The sequence below is a fragment of the Monodelphis domestica genome, chromosome 1 (assembly GCF_027887165.1).
Source record: "Monodelphis domestica isolate mMonDom1 chromosome 1, mMonDom1.pri, whole genome shotgun sequence".
Lineage (NCBI taxonomy): Eukaryota > Metazoa > Chordata > Mammalia > Didelphimorphia > Didelphidae > Monodelphis > Monodelphis domestica.
The window spans coordinates 445618395-445635431 of NC_077227.1; the positions used below are offsets into that span (position 1 = coordinate 445618395).

The 17037-nt window shown below is 39.8% G+C and overlaps 1 protein-coding gene across 3 annotated transcripts in view; it reads right to left on the bottom strand.

The window, feature by feature from the left end:
* The window catches only part of ZNF423 (zinc finger protein 423), a 441008-nt gene that overhangs the window by 244148 nt on the left and 179823 nt on the right, over window positions 1-17037 (bottom strand). The gene's annotated exons all lie outside the window — the stretch shown is intronic.

Here is a 17037-nt window from a genome sequence, read left to right on the forward strand (position 1 = left end):
CCATCCAATGAAGTCCTCCCAGACATCCTTCCCTCCCCCCCCTTACCTGGGCTCCCTCCTTTATCCCCACCACTACCTTGTACCATCATTATTCTACATGTCTTAATTCTAACCCACTCCCCGCCATTTATCTATACAGCTACCTAAGTGGAAGGACAGTCAATCAAGTATTAATTAAGCACCTACTGTGTTCCTGGCATATAAAGAAAGGCAAAAATATGGGCCCTGCTCTCAAGGAGCTAAAATCCTTTTTTTTTTTTAAACCCTTACCTCCTATCTTAGACTCAATATTAAGTATTGGTTCCAAAGCAGAAAAGCAGTAAAGGGCTAGGCAACTGGGGTTAAATGACTTACCCACAGCCACACAACCAGGAAGTATCTGAGGCCACATATGATCTCAAGACTCTAGGCCTGGCTCTCTATCTACTGAGCCACCTAGCTTCCCTTCAAGGAGCTACTATTCTAAGAGGAAGGAGCAGTTAACTGGCAGTAGACAGAATACCAGGCTTTGTGTCAGGGAAATTCAAGAATTGAGAGAAACCTTAGAGGTCATCTAACCCAGTCTATCCCTGAGCAGGAATTACCTCTACATGTGGCCATCCAGCCTCTATTAGAACACTACCAATGGGGGGGGGGGGGTGTCACACTGAACTGGCCCACTCCACTTTTGATCAACTCCAGTTATTAGAAAGTTCAAATGTTCTCAGATAACATCCTAGATGTGTGACTCTGGGCAAGTCACTTAATCCTAACTGCCTAGTCCTTGCTACCCTTTTGTCCTAAAATTCACAGTAAGACAGAAGTTAAGGGTTTTTAAAAAAGATTCTAATAGAGGAGACTTTATGGAAATAACTATTTATAAACAAAGATGGTGCCTATAATGGAAGTTGTACATACAGTATAAATGGAAGGAAATCTCAGAGGAAAGGCACTAGCATTAGGAGAAAATTATGCTCCATTTTTGCCTTTATATACTGTTTTATCATCATGAGCTATACCTAGAAGGTGCTTAATAAGTTTAGAATCTTTTTTATGTCTATAAATAATCAAAGTTATCTGCTGGGTCCCAAAACTCTGGCTATTGACAATGGCCAACTTTAGTACAATCCAAGTTAAAGTACATATCCCTTTTTTAATGGTAACAATGCACTATTTCCAGAAAATGGTCTTTGTAAGAAGGTTTGAATGTTAATTGAATAAAAAGATCTGTTGAGTCAAAACAAACTATCAATAATTTTTAAAGAAAATAAATCACAGTAGAATAAGATTCAACTGAATCACTGGGGCCAGTTTCCTCAGAGTTGTATTCTAAGATTCTAGGATTATCCTATAGCCAGGGTTCTTAACCTGGGACCTATGAATTTATATATGTGTTAATATGTTGTAACCAGATTTTTGTATAATTAATGTCCTCTATCATCCTATGCATTTTGTTTTATAAATTAAAATTTTTATTCTGAAAAGGATTTCAGATTTCACCAGACTGTAAAACATGTGTGTAAAACTGAAAAGACTAAGAACCCTTGCCCAAAAGAGAAAGGGGGCAGAAAAGACAGAGGGAGGAAAATGAAAGATTGTGTGATGATGGCCTAGAACCTGGAGAGAGGGTAGGAGCTGCAAAAGATGAAATTCAGCACATTTTATCCATCCCAAGAGAAGGAAAAGAAAAGTTGACTTCACACAGAAAACAAGTTCTCTCCTTGAAAGGGATGTGGTTGAAGAAGAGGCTCACAAGGGAGGTTTATGTACCTACTTTGGGGCAGCTAGGTGACACAGTATGAAAGAGAGCCAAGGCTGCAGTCAGGAGAACCTGGGTTCAAATCTAGCCTCAGATACTTCCAAGCTGTGAGATCATAGGCAAGATCCCTGGCACTTAACCCCAATTGCCTCGCTCTTGCTGCTCTTTGGTCTTGGAACTAATACTCAGACAGAAGGAAAGTTGTTTGTTTGTTTTTTAAATAGTTCCTCCTGTGCAAGGTATTTTGCACGGCATAGAAAATGTGAGCACAAAGTCCCACTCAGCGCTCCTAGATCTCCCTTTTGACTGGCAACATGCAGTGGTGATGGTTTGAAGGTAGGACAACAAATGAGCAATGGCACACACCATTCAGTGCTAACACAACTCTTCCCATGAGATCGGGGCATTCACAGGTCTACATTATAGCTAGGACTAACAAACCAGACTCTCACCCAAAGTCCCTGTCTTAGAAGTACCAAGTCTGAAGTAGTGTTCCCATGTGCCTCGGGGCAGTCTTTAAACCCTCCCAGTAATTACAGTCCTCTAGTAGCAAGAGCAGCTAACTAGCACAATGGATAGCACATTGGGACTGAAGGACAATTAGTGTATGACACTGGGCAAGGCAGTTAACAGTTTGTCTCAGTTTCTTCAACTGTAAAAAGGGGATAACAAAATCACTGACCATTTGAAGATGGCGCTTGTAAAACACCTGGCACAGTGCCTGACACATTGTGGTGCTATAGAAAAGCTAATTCCTTTCCCTCCCACCTATCTCATTGCCCCTCTGAGCAACAACGGGATATAGACGATGGGATATAGATGCTGGGATATAGATGATGGGATATAGACGATGGGATATAGACGATGGGAAATAGACGCTGGGATATAGACGAAGGCAAACCTCACCTGAAGCTGAGCTCAAGTCATCAGCACCCAACATGTACCCAAGAGAAAGGAAGTTCTTGGAGGGGAGGAGCTTTTTTCATCTCGGTCCTCATATTCCCAGCACTAAGCAGAGGGCCTTGAAGTTGCTGTTGTTCACATTTCATTGTGCCCAAACTCTTTGAGGCTCCATTTGGGGGTTTCTCAACCAAGATTCTGGAATGGCTTGCCATTTCCCTTTCCATTTTACCATTTGCCTTTGCCATTTGAAGACGAGGTAACTGAGACAAGGATCATGCAGCTAAACATACCTGAGGCCAGATTTGAACTCAGATAGATGAATTTTCCTGTCTCCAGACCTAGTATTCTATTCACGTGGCCACCTAATTGCCCCAAGAGAAGATAATTAATAAATATTTGTTGTTAAACCCTGGCTCTGGCCATTTAAGAGTCATGCTATGGTGGGTTTTTACCATTTAACCTTAATAAATGTATACCGAATTAAATTAAGCATTCTGCCTCCGTTTCCCCATTTGTAAATGGACAAAATAATATAGGCTCTACTCACTTCTGAAGGTTATATGTACTTTGTACTTTTTCGAGCACTGCAGAAATAAGAGATACATACTAAAGCTATGAATGAAAGAAGAAATAGTATCTGGTTAGAGCTTATCTTTGTCCCTATCACAGGCTTCTGTGCATAATGGGTAGTCAATAAATGTTTGTGAAGATCATCTGATACATAAAGGTACTAGGGAGGTATATGCTAGAAAGAATGGCAAAAGGAGAGGAGAGTATCTGCTCCTGGTTTCGATTGTAGAATACAAAACAAATGAAGAAAAGCTGAAGTACTAACAATGAGTGGCAGCATACAGACCTTGGAGTTTTGAACTTGGCATTACCAAATCTAACCTCAGTTACCAACTATCTCTGTTCTCTTGACCAATGTCAGCTCAGAACTTAACCTTTGTCTTAACCTCTTAGGGTCTAAATTTCCTCATCTGTAAACTAGGGGGTTTCTGCAGTTGTCCTCTAGAGTCCCTTTTAACTCAAGATCTAAGATTCTATGAATAACTGGCTGGCTTTTATTGGGCATTTAAAAAGTTTGCAAAACATTTTACATTCTTTTTCTTATTTGGTCTTCATAATAATGCTGAAAGGTAAGCATCACAGGTATTATTATACAGATGAAGAAATCAATTAAATGACTTGCTCATGGTCACACAACCAGTAAGTGGCAAAGGTGGAATTTGAACTCAGATCCCTCCTATTTCAAAGTCCAATGCTCTTTCCATATTTCCACATGCAACTTCTCAATGGAGAAAAGAAGACCTAAAGGGGGCATGATTACTATTTAAAGTATTTGAAGGGCTTTGAAAAAGAGAATTGACTTGTCCTATGTAATTACAGAGGGCAGAACTAAGAGTTACAAATTAAAGTTACAGGAAAAGTAAATTTTGGCTAAAGACAGGTTTAAGGAAGAATTTTGACAACTGGTTCTACCCAGCTTTGGAATAGGTTATTTTCTAGAGTAGTAAGTTCTCTACCAATATTCAGGCAGAGGTTGACTGATCATTTGTCAGAGATGATGTTAATACCATTCTTTAGGTAAAATATTGGCCTAGATGATCTTTTGGACTTTGCATGAGTTTGCTTTGCTTTCATTGTCCCCTTCTGTGTCTGTGCCTTGCTCTTTGTCTCCATAAAAATTCTCTATAGTTGGGTACTTTTTTTGTCTGCTCATTTTTCCAAACTTTTTAGAGGTATGCTCTGTTCTCTGGGAGGTTAGGGTACTCTCTTAAGCTTCAGTCTTCCTTGATACTACCCTTAGCTTTATTTCTGGGTTCCTATGGCCTAGATAACCTGCAAGTAGATCCTGAAGACCAACCAGAGATGAGCACCTATGATGACAGTGAAAGGCCTTTAGCTGATGCCATATGGGGATCAACTGAAGAAACTGCAGGTTTTTAGTCTGTAAAAAGAGAGCACTTGGTTGGGACAAGAGGGTTGTTTTCAACTATCCACACCACTATCACTTGGAGGATGGATCAAAGGGTTCAATAACCTAAGATCCCTTTCAGATCTAAAGTCAAAAGTTCTGAGCTATGATTGGATCTAAAGCATCAAATTAAGAATGACAATAATAAAAACTAGTATTTATGTAGTGCTTCGAAATTTGCAAAGCACTTCCCATAAGTTATCTCATTTGGGCTTCATAATATCCCTCCCAGGTAGAATCGAAATAAGAGAGACAAATTTTAAAATTGGAGAGAAGGAAAACATTGATTAACAATTAGAACTATCCAAAAGTAGAATGGGCTACCTCAAAAAGTCATATGATCTCCCCCCCAATGAAGGTTATTCAGTCAAAAGTCAGATGACCAGCTTTTAAATAGGAACCTAAGAGGAATTCTTGTTCAGGTAAGGGCTAAACTCTGAGAGTCCAAGGATGGAGCCTACAAAATTTTACAAATGTATTTCCCCCCTTCAATTGGGGAATGGCTGAACAAATTGTGGTATCTGTTGGTGATGGAATACTATTGTGCTCAAAGGGATAATAAAGTGGAGGAATTCCATGCAAACTAGAAGGACCTCCACAAATTTATGCAGAGTGAAAGGAGCAGAACCAGGAGAACATTATACAGAGACAGATATACTGTGGCACAATCAAACATAATGGACTTCTCTACTAGCGGCAATGCAATGATCCAGGACAATTATGAGGGACTTATGAGAAAGAACACTATCCACATCCAGAGGAAGAACTGTGGGAGCAGAAACACAGAAGAAAAACAACTGCTTGATCACATGGGTCAATGGGGATATGACTCTAAATCAGTGGTTCTCAACCTTTCTAATGCCGTGACCCCGCAATACAGCTCCTCATGTTGCAGTGACCCCAAACCAAAACATTATTTAGGTGGCTACTTCAAAACTGTAATTTTGCTACAGTTATGATTCGGGATGTAAATACCTGATATGCATTATGTATTCTCATTGCTACAAATTGAGAGGTTGAGAACCGCTGCTCTAAATGATCACCCTAGTGCAAATATCAATAATATGGAAATAGGTCTTGATCAAAGATACACGTAAAACCCAGTGGAGTTGTTCATTGGCTACAGGTGGAGAGGAGGGAAAGAACAGGAATCATGTAACCATGGGAAAATATTCTTCATTAGTTAATTAAATAAAGTTTGTTTTTTTTTAAATTGTGCTTTCCCCTAGCCCAGTTATCCCTGAAAACCATCTTGCACCTGGTTGGGGGAAGTGAGAGAATAGGGACTCCTTCCTTTGCAGAGTCCTCAAGGGTAAGCTGCTTGGGCTACAGTGGGACCAGGATGCCTGAGGGAGATGTGAGGACCCTGTCTTGCCCCACACAAAGAACAAAGTTGTCTGCATGGTGAAACCATTCCCAACACATACGCCCACGATGACGGAATATCCAGGTGCCGGAAGTGTTTAGGCATTGCTGAGTCTTAAGAGAAGTTTTCCCCCATAAATATGAATTTGCGTCACTGGAGGTCTTCAAATAGGGTCCCAAAAGTTCACTAAGAACCATCTGTGCACACAAGAGCCAACATATGGGTAAGTATGTGAATGAATAAAGGGAATTCTGGACACCCCACCAAAATAAAGGACATTGCTTCTCTGACTCTAAGTAATAGCATCCCTCTTACCCAATTCTCCAAATCCTATTCATCCTTTAAGGTCGAGCTCCAGTGCCTTCTCTTCTGTGAAGTCATTATAGAGGGAAGTCTTTCCCATCTTTGAATTTAAATACTTATACCTATACATTAGACAATCGTATCCAACTTGTGAATTCTCTTGCATTGCTTTTTAATATCATCTAACATTATATCTTCCTGCACCTAGAACAAATCCTTGTTCCAAGCCTCACCATGGAACATAGAGGTCCCTGGTTTCTTAGATGTTATGCCCAGGAAACGAACTTTAGCAAATTTCTATCTTGAAAAGCTTCAAGTACAGATCTGATAAGAAACTGTGCGTCTGTCATTCACGAACTAGGGATCAGTTTGGAAAGTTTCAATGTCAAAAGGTGGTCCACCAAGTGTTCAATTTGTCTAAAGGCAGTGTGATATATTGGAAAGATTTGGAGTTAGAAGCAGTGGGTTCAAATCCTAGCTTGACTATAACTACAAGTCAAATAACCACCTAGTGTCACATTCTATAAAACAAATGGGATTGGATTAGAATGTCAAAGGCTCGTAATATCTGAGGTCCAGAAACTTGATGGGTTTTATTATTTAGTGTTTTGGTAATGGTTTCAATAAAACTGATTTTTTTATAATGCCCTGGTTCTAATTTATGTATTTAAAATATTATTCTGAGAAGTGGTCCATAGACTTTACCAAAATGGCAAAGATGTTCATGATACACATACAAAATATTCAGAATTTTCTAAACAACTTTGATATAGCATTAAATACCACTACTAGGTCTCTGCCCCAAGGAAACTAGGATATTCATTAATTGAGGGATGGCTGAACAAATTAGGTTATATTAATTAATGAAATAGAATTGTGCATTAAGAAATCATGAAAGGGATGGTTTCAGAGAAACCCAGTAAGGTTTGGATGAACCAATGCAGAGTGAAGTGAGCAGAACCAAGAGAACAATATCAAAATACCATCAATACTTGAAAAACAAACAATTTTGAACTCTGATCAACATGACTGATCATAACTTAAAAAAGACTAAATATGAAGTGTGCCTGTCATGGACTAACAGAGGTGATAGGGATGTGCAATAATTAACTCTTATGAGACTATTGTTGAATTTTCAGTATGGATATTTACATCCCAGAAATCAGCAAACACTAAAAATCAGTACCTGATTCTTTTATTCTGCTAATTATATGAGTATATAATTTTATTTTTATAAACTAATAGAGAAAACTGTAGCAATACAATTAAACTTAAAAGTGTGTTATGCATATTTTTCATCCGTGGAACTGGTTGTTAAACATTTAATAGAACACCACTGGGTAATGGGCCCAGAGTTACACAATTAAACATATATTTTTGGATATGGCCATTACAGTGTTTTGTTTTGCTTAATTACATATTTGTTACAAGGATTTTGTATTCCGTATTTTATGTGGTCAGAGGAGAGAGAAAAATCTATTTTTGTTCACTGAATAAATATTTCATTTTTTTTAAATTCTTAAAGACTTTTAAAGAAATTAAAGGGAAAAAAGGACCACTGGAACAGATGATCTCTAGGTTCCTACCAACATCTTAAAACATAAACACCTTAAATCTTAGAAGCTGTTACCTTATGATCTAGAAAGGAACAAAAGAGATTGTGATTTGTATGAGGCCACCTGCAAAATCACAGATCTTCTCATGTCCTGATCACCTAACTGGATTAAAAGTTCTTTTGAGGCTGAGGACCATATCTGTTCAAAGCACTTTTCAGCAATCTAGGCAACTTTACCTGCTCTTTTATTATCCCTGTCCACATATGCTATCTCCCAGACCACTCTCTGCCCCTTAAATTTATCTTTCCTCTTCCCACTTCTATGCATTTACTCATCAGTCATGTTTGGCTCTTTGGGATTCCATTTGGGTTTTCTAGGCAAGGATATTGCAATGGTTTTCCATTTGCTTCTCCAGATCATTTTGCCAATGAGGAAACAGAGGCAAACAGGGTAAAGTGGCCTGCTGAGGGTCACATTTGAACTCCAGGCCCAGCAATCTATCTACTCACTGCTCCACCTAGCTGCTGTGGCATCTAGCCCTAGAAAAAGAGAGGAGACTAGAAAACTTTATGAAGCCCTCTTTAGCATAAGGAAGCAAAGCTCCCCAAGATTTATTATCACAGGGCACTTCAACCAACCACACGTTTCCTTGAGAATTTTCCCTGAGTCCAAAATATGGACTCTCAAATGATATAAAAATTTATAGAGATCACCCAGTTTAAATATCAGTTCCAGAGTCTCCTAAATGACAAAACTATTCTCACTGCCATTGCTTCCAGCCAGCCAATCCAAGGATCCATCTAAGGAAGGCTAATTAGGAATCCCAAGAAGCCCTTCAACAATAAACACAAACTGAGCAATCCTGGGGGCCAAACAATGTCTCCCCAAACCCCTCTGCCCGAAAACCACACATACTTGCACACTGATAACCTAGATTCATGACTAGCTTTCAGGTGTGTCGATGGCCTGATTTCCAGGTCAGTGCCATAAGGGGGGGGCTCCAAAGTCAAGGACCCACCTTCCACTAGTCCCCAACCAACCCCACCAATCCTTCTCCCATACACACCGGATAAAATATGAATTCCGCACTGGGGGGAGGAGAGTAGACATGGTCCCCCTCCAGATTGGAGGCCGACTTCCAGCTAGCCACAGGACAGCTGCCACAGAACAGAGTCCAGGTGTCAGAAGGAAATTAAAATAAACGACCTTGCTACATTTTTCATCATCCATTCATAAAAAATACAACAGCGACGTGAAAGAAAAATAGGTCAGCTCAGTCAGATTTACGGTGACTTGGAAGTCTAAACATCACCCTTAATGACTCCAGATCCAATCCAGCTCCTGGAGGCCAGTCAAAGCTGCCCATATAATTCAGAAAGGGAGCCGGGAGATAGTCTGGGTCACAACATTCCTCCACATTAAGGCTTTGCTTAGGAAGGGGTTAGAAGGTAGTCATGCTAGAAGATGACACTGACCTTTATCTCAGCTGAGTCCAGTTGTAAGAAAACCCAAAATATCAAAGTCCTGCATTTCTGGTATGACTAAGAGATTTTTTTCCCCAAAAAAGCATTCACTCCTAGAGATATCTTAAAGAGCCAATGCCCCAAACGCACGCAAAATCTGATCTGATTGACAAAAACTCACTGGTTCTCCCTCAGGAATACAACTTTTAGAAAGTGAAATAATCTCGTACTACAACATCACTGAACAGCATGAAACCAGCATTTCACCTACAAATCAGATGAACAAGTACGCTTCTCTCGGTCTCAGGCTCTGTGTCCGTCTAGCAGAGACAGAGACAGAGCCTGGACCCAGTACAAGACCCACAGCCCTTCCTTCTGTTCCCATTCTGCAACCTCTGCATTAGCTCTGAGGAGGACCAAAGACAAAGCAGTGCACAGAGGAAAAACCAACTTCTCCTTGCAAGAGCAGATTAGACAAGAACCTTCAGCTCCTTCCTCTGGCTCAGTGTTCCCTTCAGATCCCTCCCCACCAGGTGACAGATGGTAGCAAAGCCTTCAGGTGGCAGCCCACATGCCAGGTAAGGTCTTGTAAGTTGCTTTTTTTTCCCTTCTCACCTGCACCCAGAAAAAGACTAAATTAAGAACTTTTTTTTTTCTGATTTGAGTATCAAGCAGGTGTGCCTCGTTCTAAGAAATCTCCCAAAAGTACAAAACTCAAGAAGCTAGGTGGTGATTATCTGCTTTACAAAAGAATTCTTTGCTTTACAAAAGGATTCCCCGCAGGGTTCCTTCAAACAGTTAGCTTCCCCTAGTGCATTTAAGTGTTTGTCTACAGATCATTAACAGCCTGACAGAGGGGGGTAAGAGAAATAAAGCCATTGCCAATTAGAGAACAATCAGAAATGAAAGTAGCACAACCCTGAAATGATAAGGTAAGTCAATGGGATAATAGGATCTGATTTACACACTATTTTTATAGAGAAACATCCGAGGGCAAAGTTAAAAGCTTCCATTGAGCTATATATTTAAAATAAAGACAAGAAGAGGGGAAGAGAGTCCTTGTCATTCCAGGAAAGGAAGAGGGCCTTTGAAATAGGAAGAAGAGTTACCAAAAAGAGATACTCCATCTTAAGTTGGGAAGAAATCAGTCCTTGGGCTCATCAGAGTAAAGATGGATAAAGAAAGTTTCAGTGAGACCAACACTTTCAACAGGCAGGAAGGAGCCCAAGATCCAATCCATAACCAGTACATTTAGTTCTCTTCATTCCAACAAGACTTCCTAAGGTCCCTTCCAGCTTTAAAAAGTCTACAGTGCTCTGCATTTATGCCACTTCTCTATCTAATAAAGGAAATGGTCTTGCTTCTCCTAAAAGATCAAGATTTCATTAATGAAGTTGACTGGTAGATTCCTGGAACTACAAAACATCAGAACTGTAATGACCTTAGAGATGCTACAAAGAAAACTGGAAAGTAACTTGGCTGAGGTCACACAGCCACAGAAATAATTCCATTAACCCATAAAGTATGCCTACTGTGTGCCCAACTCTAAGGAACATGGAGCATAAGCCAATAGTACTTTCCCAAAGAGCTGACAGTGTAACAAATGAAATTCTTGGAGCTGTATTTTTTTAAACCCTTACCTTCTGTCTTAGAATCAATACTGTATGTTGGTTCCAAGGCAGAAGAGTGGTAAGGCTGGGCTATTAGGTTATATGACTTGCCCAGGGTTACACAGCTAGGAAGTGTCTGTGGGCAGATTTGAAGCCAGGACCTAGGCCTGGCTCTCAATTCACTGAGTCACCCAGCTGCCCCTGAGACTACTTTTTTTTAATTTTTAAATATCAGTTTATTGAAAGACTATTAAAGATTTCTATTTAACTACTGGACTCCCTTCACAGTCTGAACAGAGGCAAGTCTCAGAAGGATACCCACACATGACTGAAGCTCCTCAGGTAAATAAGGAGCAAATCTCCACCCTACCTGTCCAGTAAGATGCCCTTCACCCCATTATCCTTAACAAAGAGGAAAGAACTAGAAAAACGATGGAAGGACCCAACCCTGTTTCATAGTCTGGGAGAAGAAACCATTTATTGCTTTAAAATCAAAAGTTTGCTTGGCAACCAAAGGGGAAACCATTTCTCAAGGAATATCCCAATTCAACATTAATTTTCCATAAGAGGTTATCTAAATGAATGTATAGGGTAGAGATGGATGGATGGATGGATGGATGGATGGATGGATGGATAATGTGGGTTGTGAATCATTTCATTTATGCCATGAACACTAGGTACCCAAAGGGTATTTAGTGTCTACTTTGTGCATAAGCTTCATCTGTAGTTTTTCTAGCACCCAATTCTGACTATTCTACCTCATAGAAACTCAGTGCTGGAAGAAACCAAAAAAGGCCATCCAGCCCACCCTCTGGCAGAAAATGTCCCCATAATATCGGGACAAGTGGTCACTCAGTCTCTGCTTAAAGGCATTCAGTAATAAGATAAGATCCATTTGTCTTTAGAGGCAACATCTTACATTTTGGAATATCTCTTTTCTTTCCTATCATAGGATAATAGGCTACAGATGAAAACTGAGGCACAGAGAAGTAAAACAACTTGCCAAAAGCCACACAGGCGATATATGGGATAGGCAGAATCTGAATATGGGTTCTCTGCTTCTAAATCCAGTATTTTTTCCTCTACATCAGTCTTTCCAATAAGCAGATGCTTCATCAGTTCCTAATCACTAAAGGCCTGGAAGTAAAGAAAGAAAAGAGATTCAATTCTATCCATTCTGTCTATTATCCATTAAAATTCTGGGTAAGAGTATAAGAGGGAAAAATACCCATTCTTATAGATGAAATAAAATTTAACTCTTCTAGGATGAGTTCTGTCCATTCAGAGAACAAGATTTATCAGCATTAGGAATCTGTGCTTGACAAAAACAGAAAGTCTTTAAAGGACTCAGATGTCTTTTAAGAATGCTACAACTACAGGGGGAAGAAAGAAGAGTTTCATAGTGAGAACAATAGAAAAACTAATGTCTCTGTCTACAGAACCCCAAACAAGTGAGGTTGGAGCTACATTCAACATTTTATAAATGGGCCTGTACCTTCTTCCCACCTCAAGTTTCTAGGGAGCAGATTTCTTTTTCTTTCCTTTTTTTTTGGCTATAAAGATATTTTATTTTACCAATTACATATAATAAATTTCCATACAAGTTTTCTAAAGTTATGTATGATCTAAATCGTCTCCTTCCCTCACCCTTCCAATTTGATCTGAGTTATTACACATGTATTATAATGCAAAAAATTTCTATATTGTTCACTGTTGTAAAAACATAATCATATAAAACTAAAACCCAAATAAACTAAAGTGAAAAAACATGTTTCCATCTGCATTCTGACTCCAACAGTTCTTTCTCTGAAGGTATATAGCATTTTGTAATAAGTCCTTCAGAATTGTCCTGGATCACCGTATTGCTGAGAGTAGCTAATAAGTCTACCTCAGTCGATTATTCCACAATACAGCTGTTAGTGAATACAACAGTTCTGTGGGGGCAGAGTAATAGGATATAACAACCAGAAATTATCCATCTGAATAATAAACACCATCAGTCCTATCCAATACTACCAAAACTTTGCCTATCTGCAACCATGGCTATTTTCTTCAATAAATTCATGATTTCAAATGTGTTTAAAATTCCTCCCATGAGTGGATATCACATCCTGACCATACCATCTGTTCCTACAGAAATCTTTCCCAAATCCTTCAGCAAATCATGCATAGAGGATCTACTAAAATCAAGGCAACAAGCATTTATTAAGCACCTGCTATATGGCAGGCACTATGACTGGAGAAATAAAGATAAAAACAGTCCCTGACCTCAAGGAGCTTATAACCTAGTGGGGGGGGGGGGGGTAGCATGCAAGCAACTACATACAAACAAAAATAAGCTAGAGAATCTCAGAAGGCAAAAAACTATGTGCAAACAATTAAATCAATTAAGGATAATCAATTAAAGAATCAAAGATAATCTCAGAAGGAAGGCAATAATAACACACTGCAGTAGGCTTTCCTTGGGTTTCATCTGGTTTTGGGGTTTTTTTTTTTGTTTTTTTCAGTCATTCTGGTAATACTTGAGCAATCCATCTGTCACTCCTCCCTCTTCCAACCAGGTCCACCCACCTCCTTTTCCAATTGTACCTGTCTTTGATGAAATCTTTTAAACCACTCTGATGTACAAGTTATCACTGATAATATGCAGCAGCTTTTACCCACCAGTCTTTCTATTCACCTTTTAGAGAACTGTAATTGTGACTCTTTGGAGATCATTGTGCTTAATGATTCATAGCCATGTCAGATCATCAGAAATTGGTATTTAAAAGAAAGATTTTTGTGGCAAGACATAATAACAGAGGGGCTTAAGTACTAGACTTTAAATCACAAGATCTGGGTTCAAATGCCATATCTGTTACTAATTGGCTGTGTGATCCTAGGCAAATTACTTAATCTCAGTTCCCTCATTTATGAGTCTGTCGATATTTAAGTACATGCATATTTTCATACATGAGTTAAAATCTGAGGATTAACATAATTGTTAATCTAACTACTTAAAATATTATACATCCTTCATCCACTTTTTTTTTCCTGTGTAGATGATTAGACTAATCCCTTTTGAAGTAAATGATGATCTCCTGGAAGAGGCTCTATAGTTTTTGGGGGTTACAATACTATACAACATGATATCATCTACAAATAGGAACTTGTGGAGTTTTAAATGGTAAATTCCTTAAGAGTAGGGATTATTGGGGAAGTTAGGTAGCACAGTAGTGATCCAGGCCTGGAGTCAGGCAGACCCTGGGTTCAAATCTTGGCCTCAGAAACTTCTTAGCTATGTGAGTGACCCTAGGCAAATCACTTAACCCCAATTGCTTGGCCCTTACCACTCTTCTTAGAATCACCCATAATTAGGATTGATTCTAAAACAAAATGCAAGAAATTAAAAAAAAGAGTAGGGATTATTTCACTCTTACTATTTGTAAACCTAGGCTCTAGCACAGTGCCTTGTGTGTAATTGGCACTTAATAAATATTTCATTCATTGATTGATTGACTGATGAACTGAAGAAATTCCCCATTAATTTGGACTTTAGTCTCATACAAAGCCCAAGCTTAAGATAGGAGAAAACCACTTGGCAGCTGTTCTCAGCTTGACTTTATCAACCAATGTGTATCTATTAAGAACCTTTCCTAGGAGAATACAAAGATAAGACATGATTCCTATCTTGAAGTCTTATAAACTAGCTGGGAAAACAAAAGACATGCATGAAACAGAATAAGACAAGGCAGTATAAAATCAAAAACTAAATTGTATGGCTCAGACCTCAAGAGCTATGGAAAGTCAGAAGAAGAAGGAAAAAAAAAGAGGTCAGTGCTGGCAGCATAGCTGGGGTAGGCTTCCAAGAGAAAGTGTGCAGTTTGAGGGGCAAGGAAGAACTTGGATAGAAAAAGAGCAGAAAGGTACATTTCAGGTGATGGAGAACATGAGCAAAGACTGGGAAAATCAGTCAGGGCTGATATAAAAACCAAGAGGCAAACACTCCCTAAGAAAGAAATTCAGAGGTCAGTATGGGGTAGATTCCTGGTGGATTATAAGAATCTCAAGCCAGGACTCTAAGGTCCAGTGTTTGTGAGCCCCAGGGTGTCTCTGATTATCCTGATGAGTATAACAAACTGCTTTAAAGCAGGGAAATAACCATTAGATTCTCTTGAATTTTCATAAATGAATCGATGGCATGTAGCTCTTTTAAAAAGAGAGATGTGTCACCAAATCAAACAATGACAGGGCACTGAAATTCAAATAATCACAGCAGGAAATCCAAGACGTTGTGTCTGTACAGAGCCTCGCTCATGGTCCCACACAAGAAGTCAACTAATAAGAGGCTTTTTTGAAGATGGTTTTTGATGATGTTATTGGATTCCAACCCATAGTCAGTGGAGAAAAGGGACTTCATTGACCAGTGGGAGCAGAAATTCTGAATAAGTACAGGATGATACTAAGCTGTCCCAAGAAAGACACTACATGGAGGAGTGGGGAAAAACCTAAAACTGAAAATAAAGAGATGTGGGTTCTAATCTCAGATCTGCTGCTATCTAGCTGTGTCATCTTGGACAAGACCCCTTAACTTCTCTAAGCTTATTTCCCTATTCTATAAATGAGGAAAAAAATTAAATGGTCGCTTAAGGTCTCTTCCAGGATGCTGTGAATTACCCTATGGGAAAAGCATCAATGGGGAAAAGAACCAGGAAATGAGAAATGGACTTAGGGAAAGGCAGCTTTTATCTCATTGGCTGACTCCAGGACTGGTCAAAGGTTGGAGTGGTCTCCTCCTACCCCTCCCCCCCAAAGGGGCTAGTTATCCATCTTCCCTTTTAATCCCCAAACACTATTGGAAAAGTCAACTGCAATACTAAAGTCATCTGTCATGAGGAACTGTCTTCATTTTTGACTTCTAATTCTGCTTTAATGTCTAATTCCACTCCTAGGACTATGAATCTGTATGAGATGAACCTCAGGTTACAACCTCTTCACCTTGCCTTGCACACAAATAAAAATAGCTTTGGAGCTCAGGGCATGAGTTTCCTGGGCCTATTCTCTATGGGCCCTGGAAGCAATGGAATCAACAGAAGGGAAACCACGTGCCACAGTGATACATAATGCACAAAGAGACTCAACCCAAATACCCTTGACCTTCCAGCTTTCCCGGGACTTCAGAGCTGCCATTCTCCCCAGCGAGGCAGGGAAGGGAATGGCCTTGTCAGAGTGATAGCAGGCCCGCCATAACTTGGGTTGCCAATTTCTCCAGTAGTTAAGCAGTAAATGGCGTTAATCGGAATGATAACCTGTTCAATTCTGCATTTATGCAAATAACAAAGTTTTGGCAGTGCTCTCGGTGATTTGAACAGCAACACCTGCCAGGAGCCAGTCCATGTGTCTGACAAATTTGCTACTCTATTTTCATAATCTGTGAAATTACAGTACAGGACCAAATCGCTGGCTGCTGGCACATCCCCGAGAAGGGAAACAGGCAAAAACACCCAAACAGCAAACAAACTAACAAAATCCTACTTTTCCAAAAGAAAAAAGAACTTCAACTCTCCCAGAGGGCCAAGGAACAGGGTGCAAAACAATGCACAACTCCAAGTGATGAATAATAATACTATTTATATTTGAATTCTTTGATTAAATAAGAAAAGCAGCTTGTATTTACATAACACTTAAAGGTCGCAAAAGCCTTTCACAACGCCCCAGTCCATTACACTCTTACACCAGTCGGGTAAAGTAGAGAGAATGGCTTCATTATTCCCATTTTACAGAGAGGGAGAATGAGGCCAGGACACGGACCCATTAAGCCAAGGTCACACAGCTAGCGAGATTGCATTTATTAGCACTTTCAAGCCAACCTAGCGATTTCCTCACCACCCCGAGGCAAGGAACGCCGGCATAAACAATCGCAGAGTACAAAAGAAAAAACTACCACGCGGAGGTGTGAAGTGACAAGTACAGGGTCACGCAGGAGGTAGTGACGGAGTCACGAGGCGGCCAATTTCCTAACCCCAAATTCGGTGCCCTTTCCACTACAGCTCAGCAGTCCCTCCCGGCAAGGCAAAACTCAGTATCCCAATTCTCCAGCTGCGCCTGAGAGCCGGCCGTGGAGGGGAGGAGGATGGACGC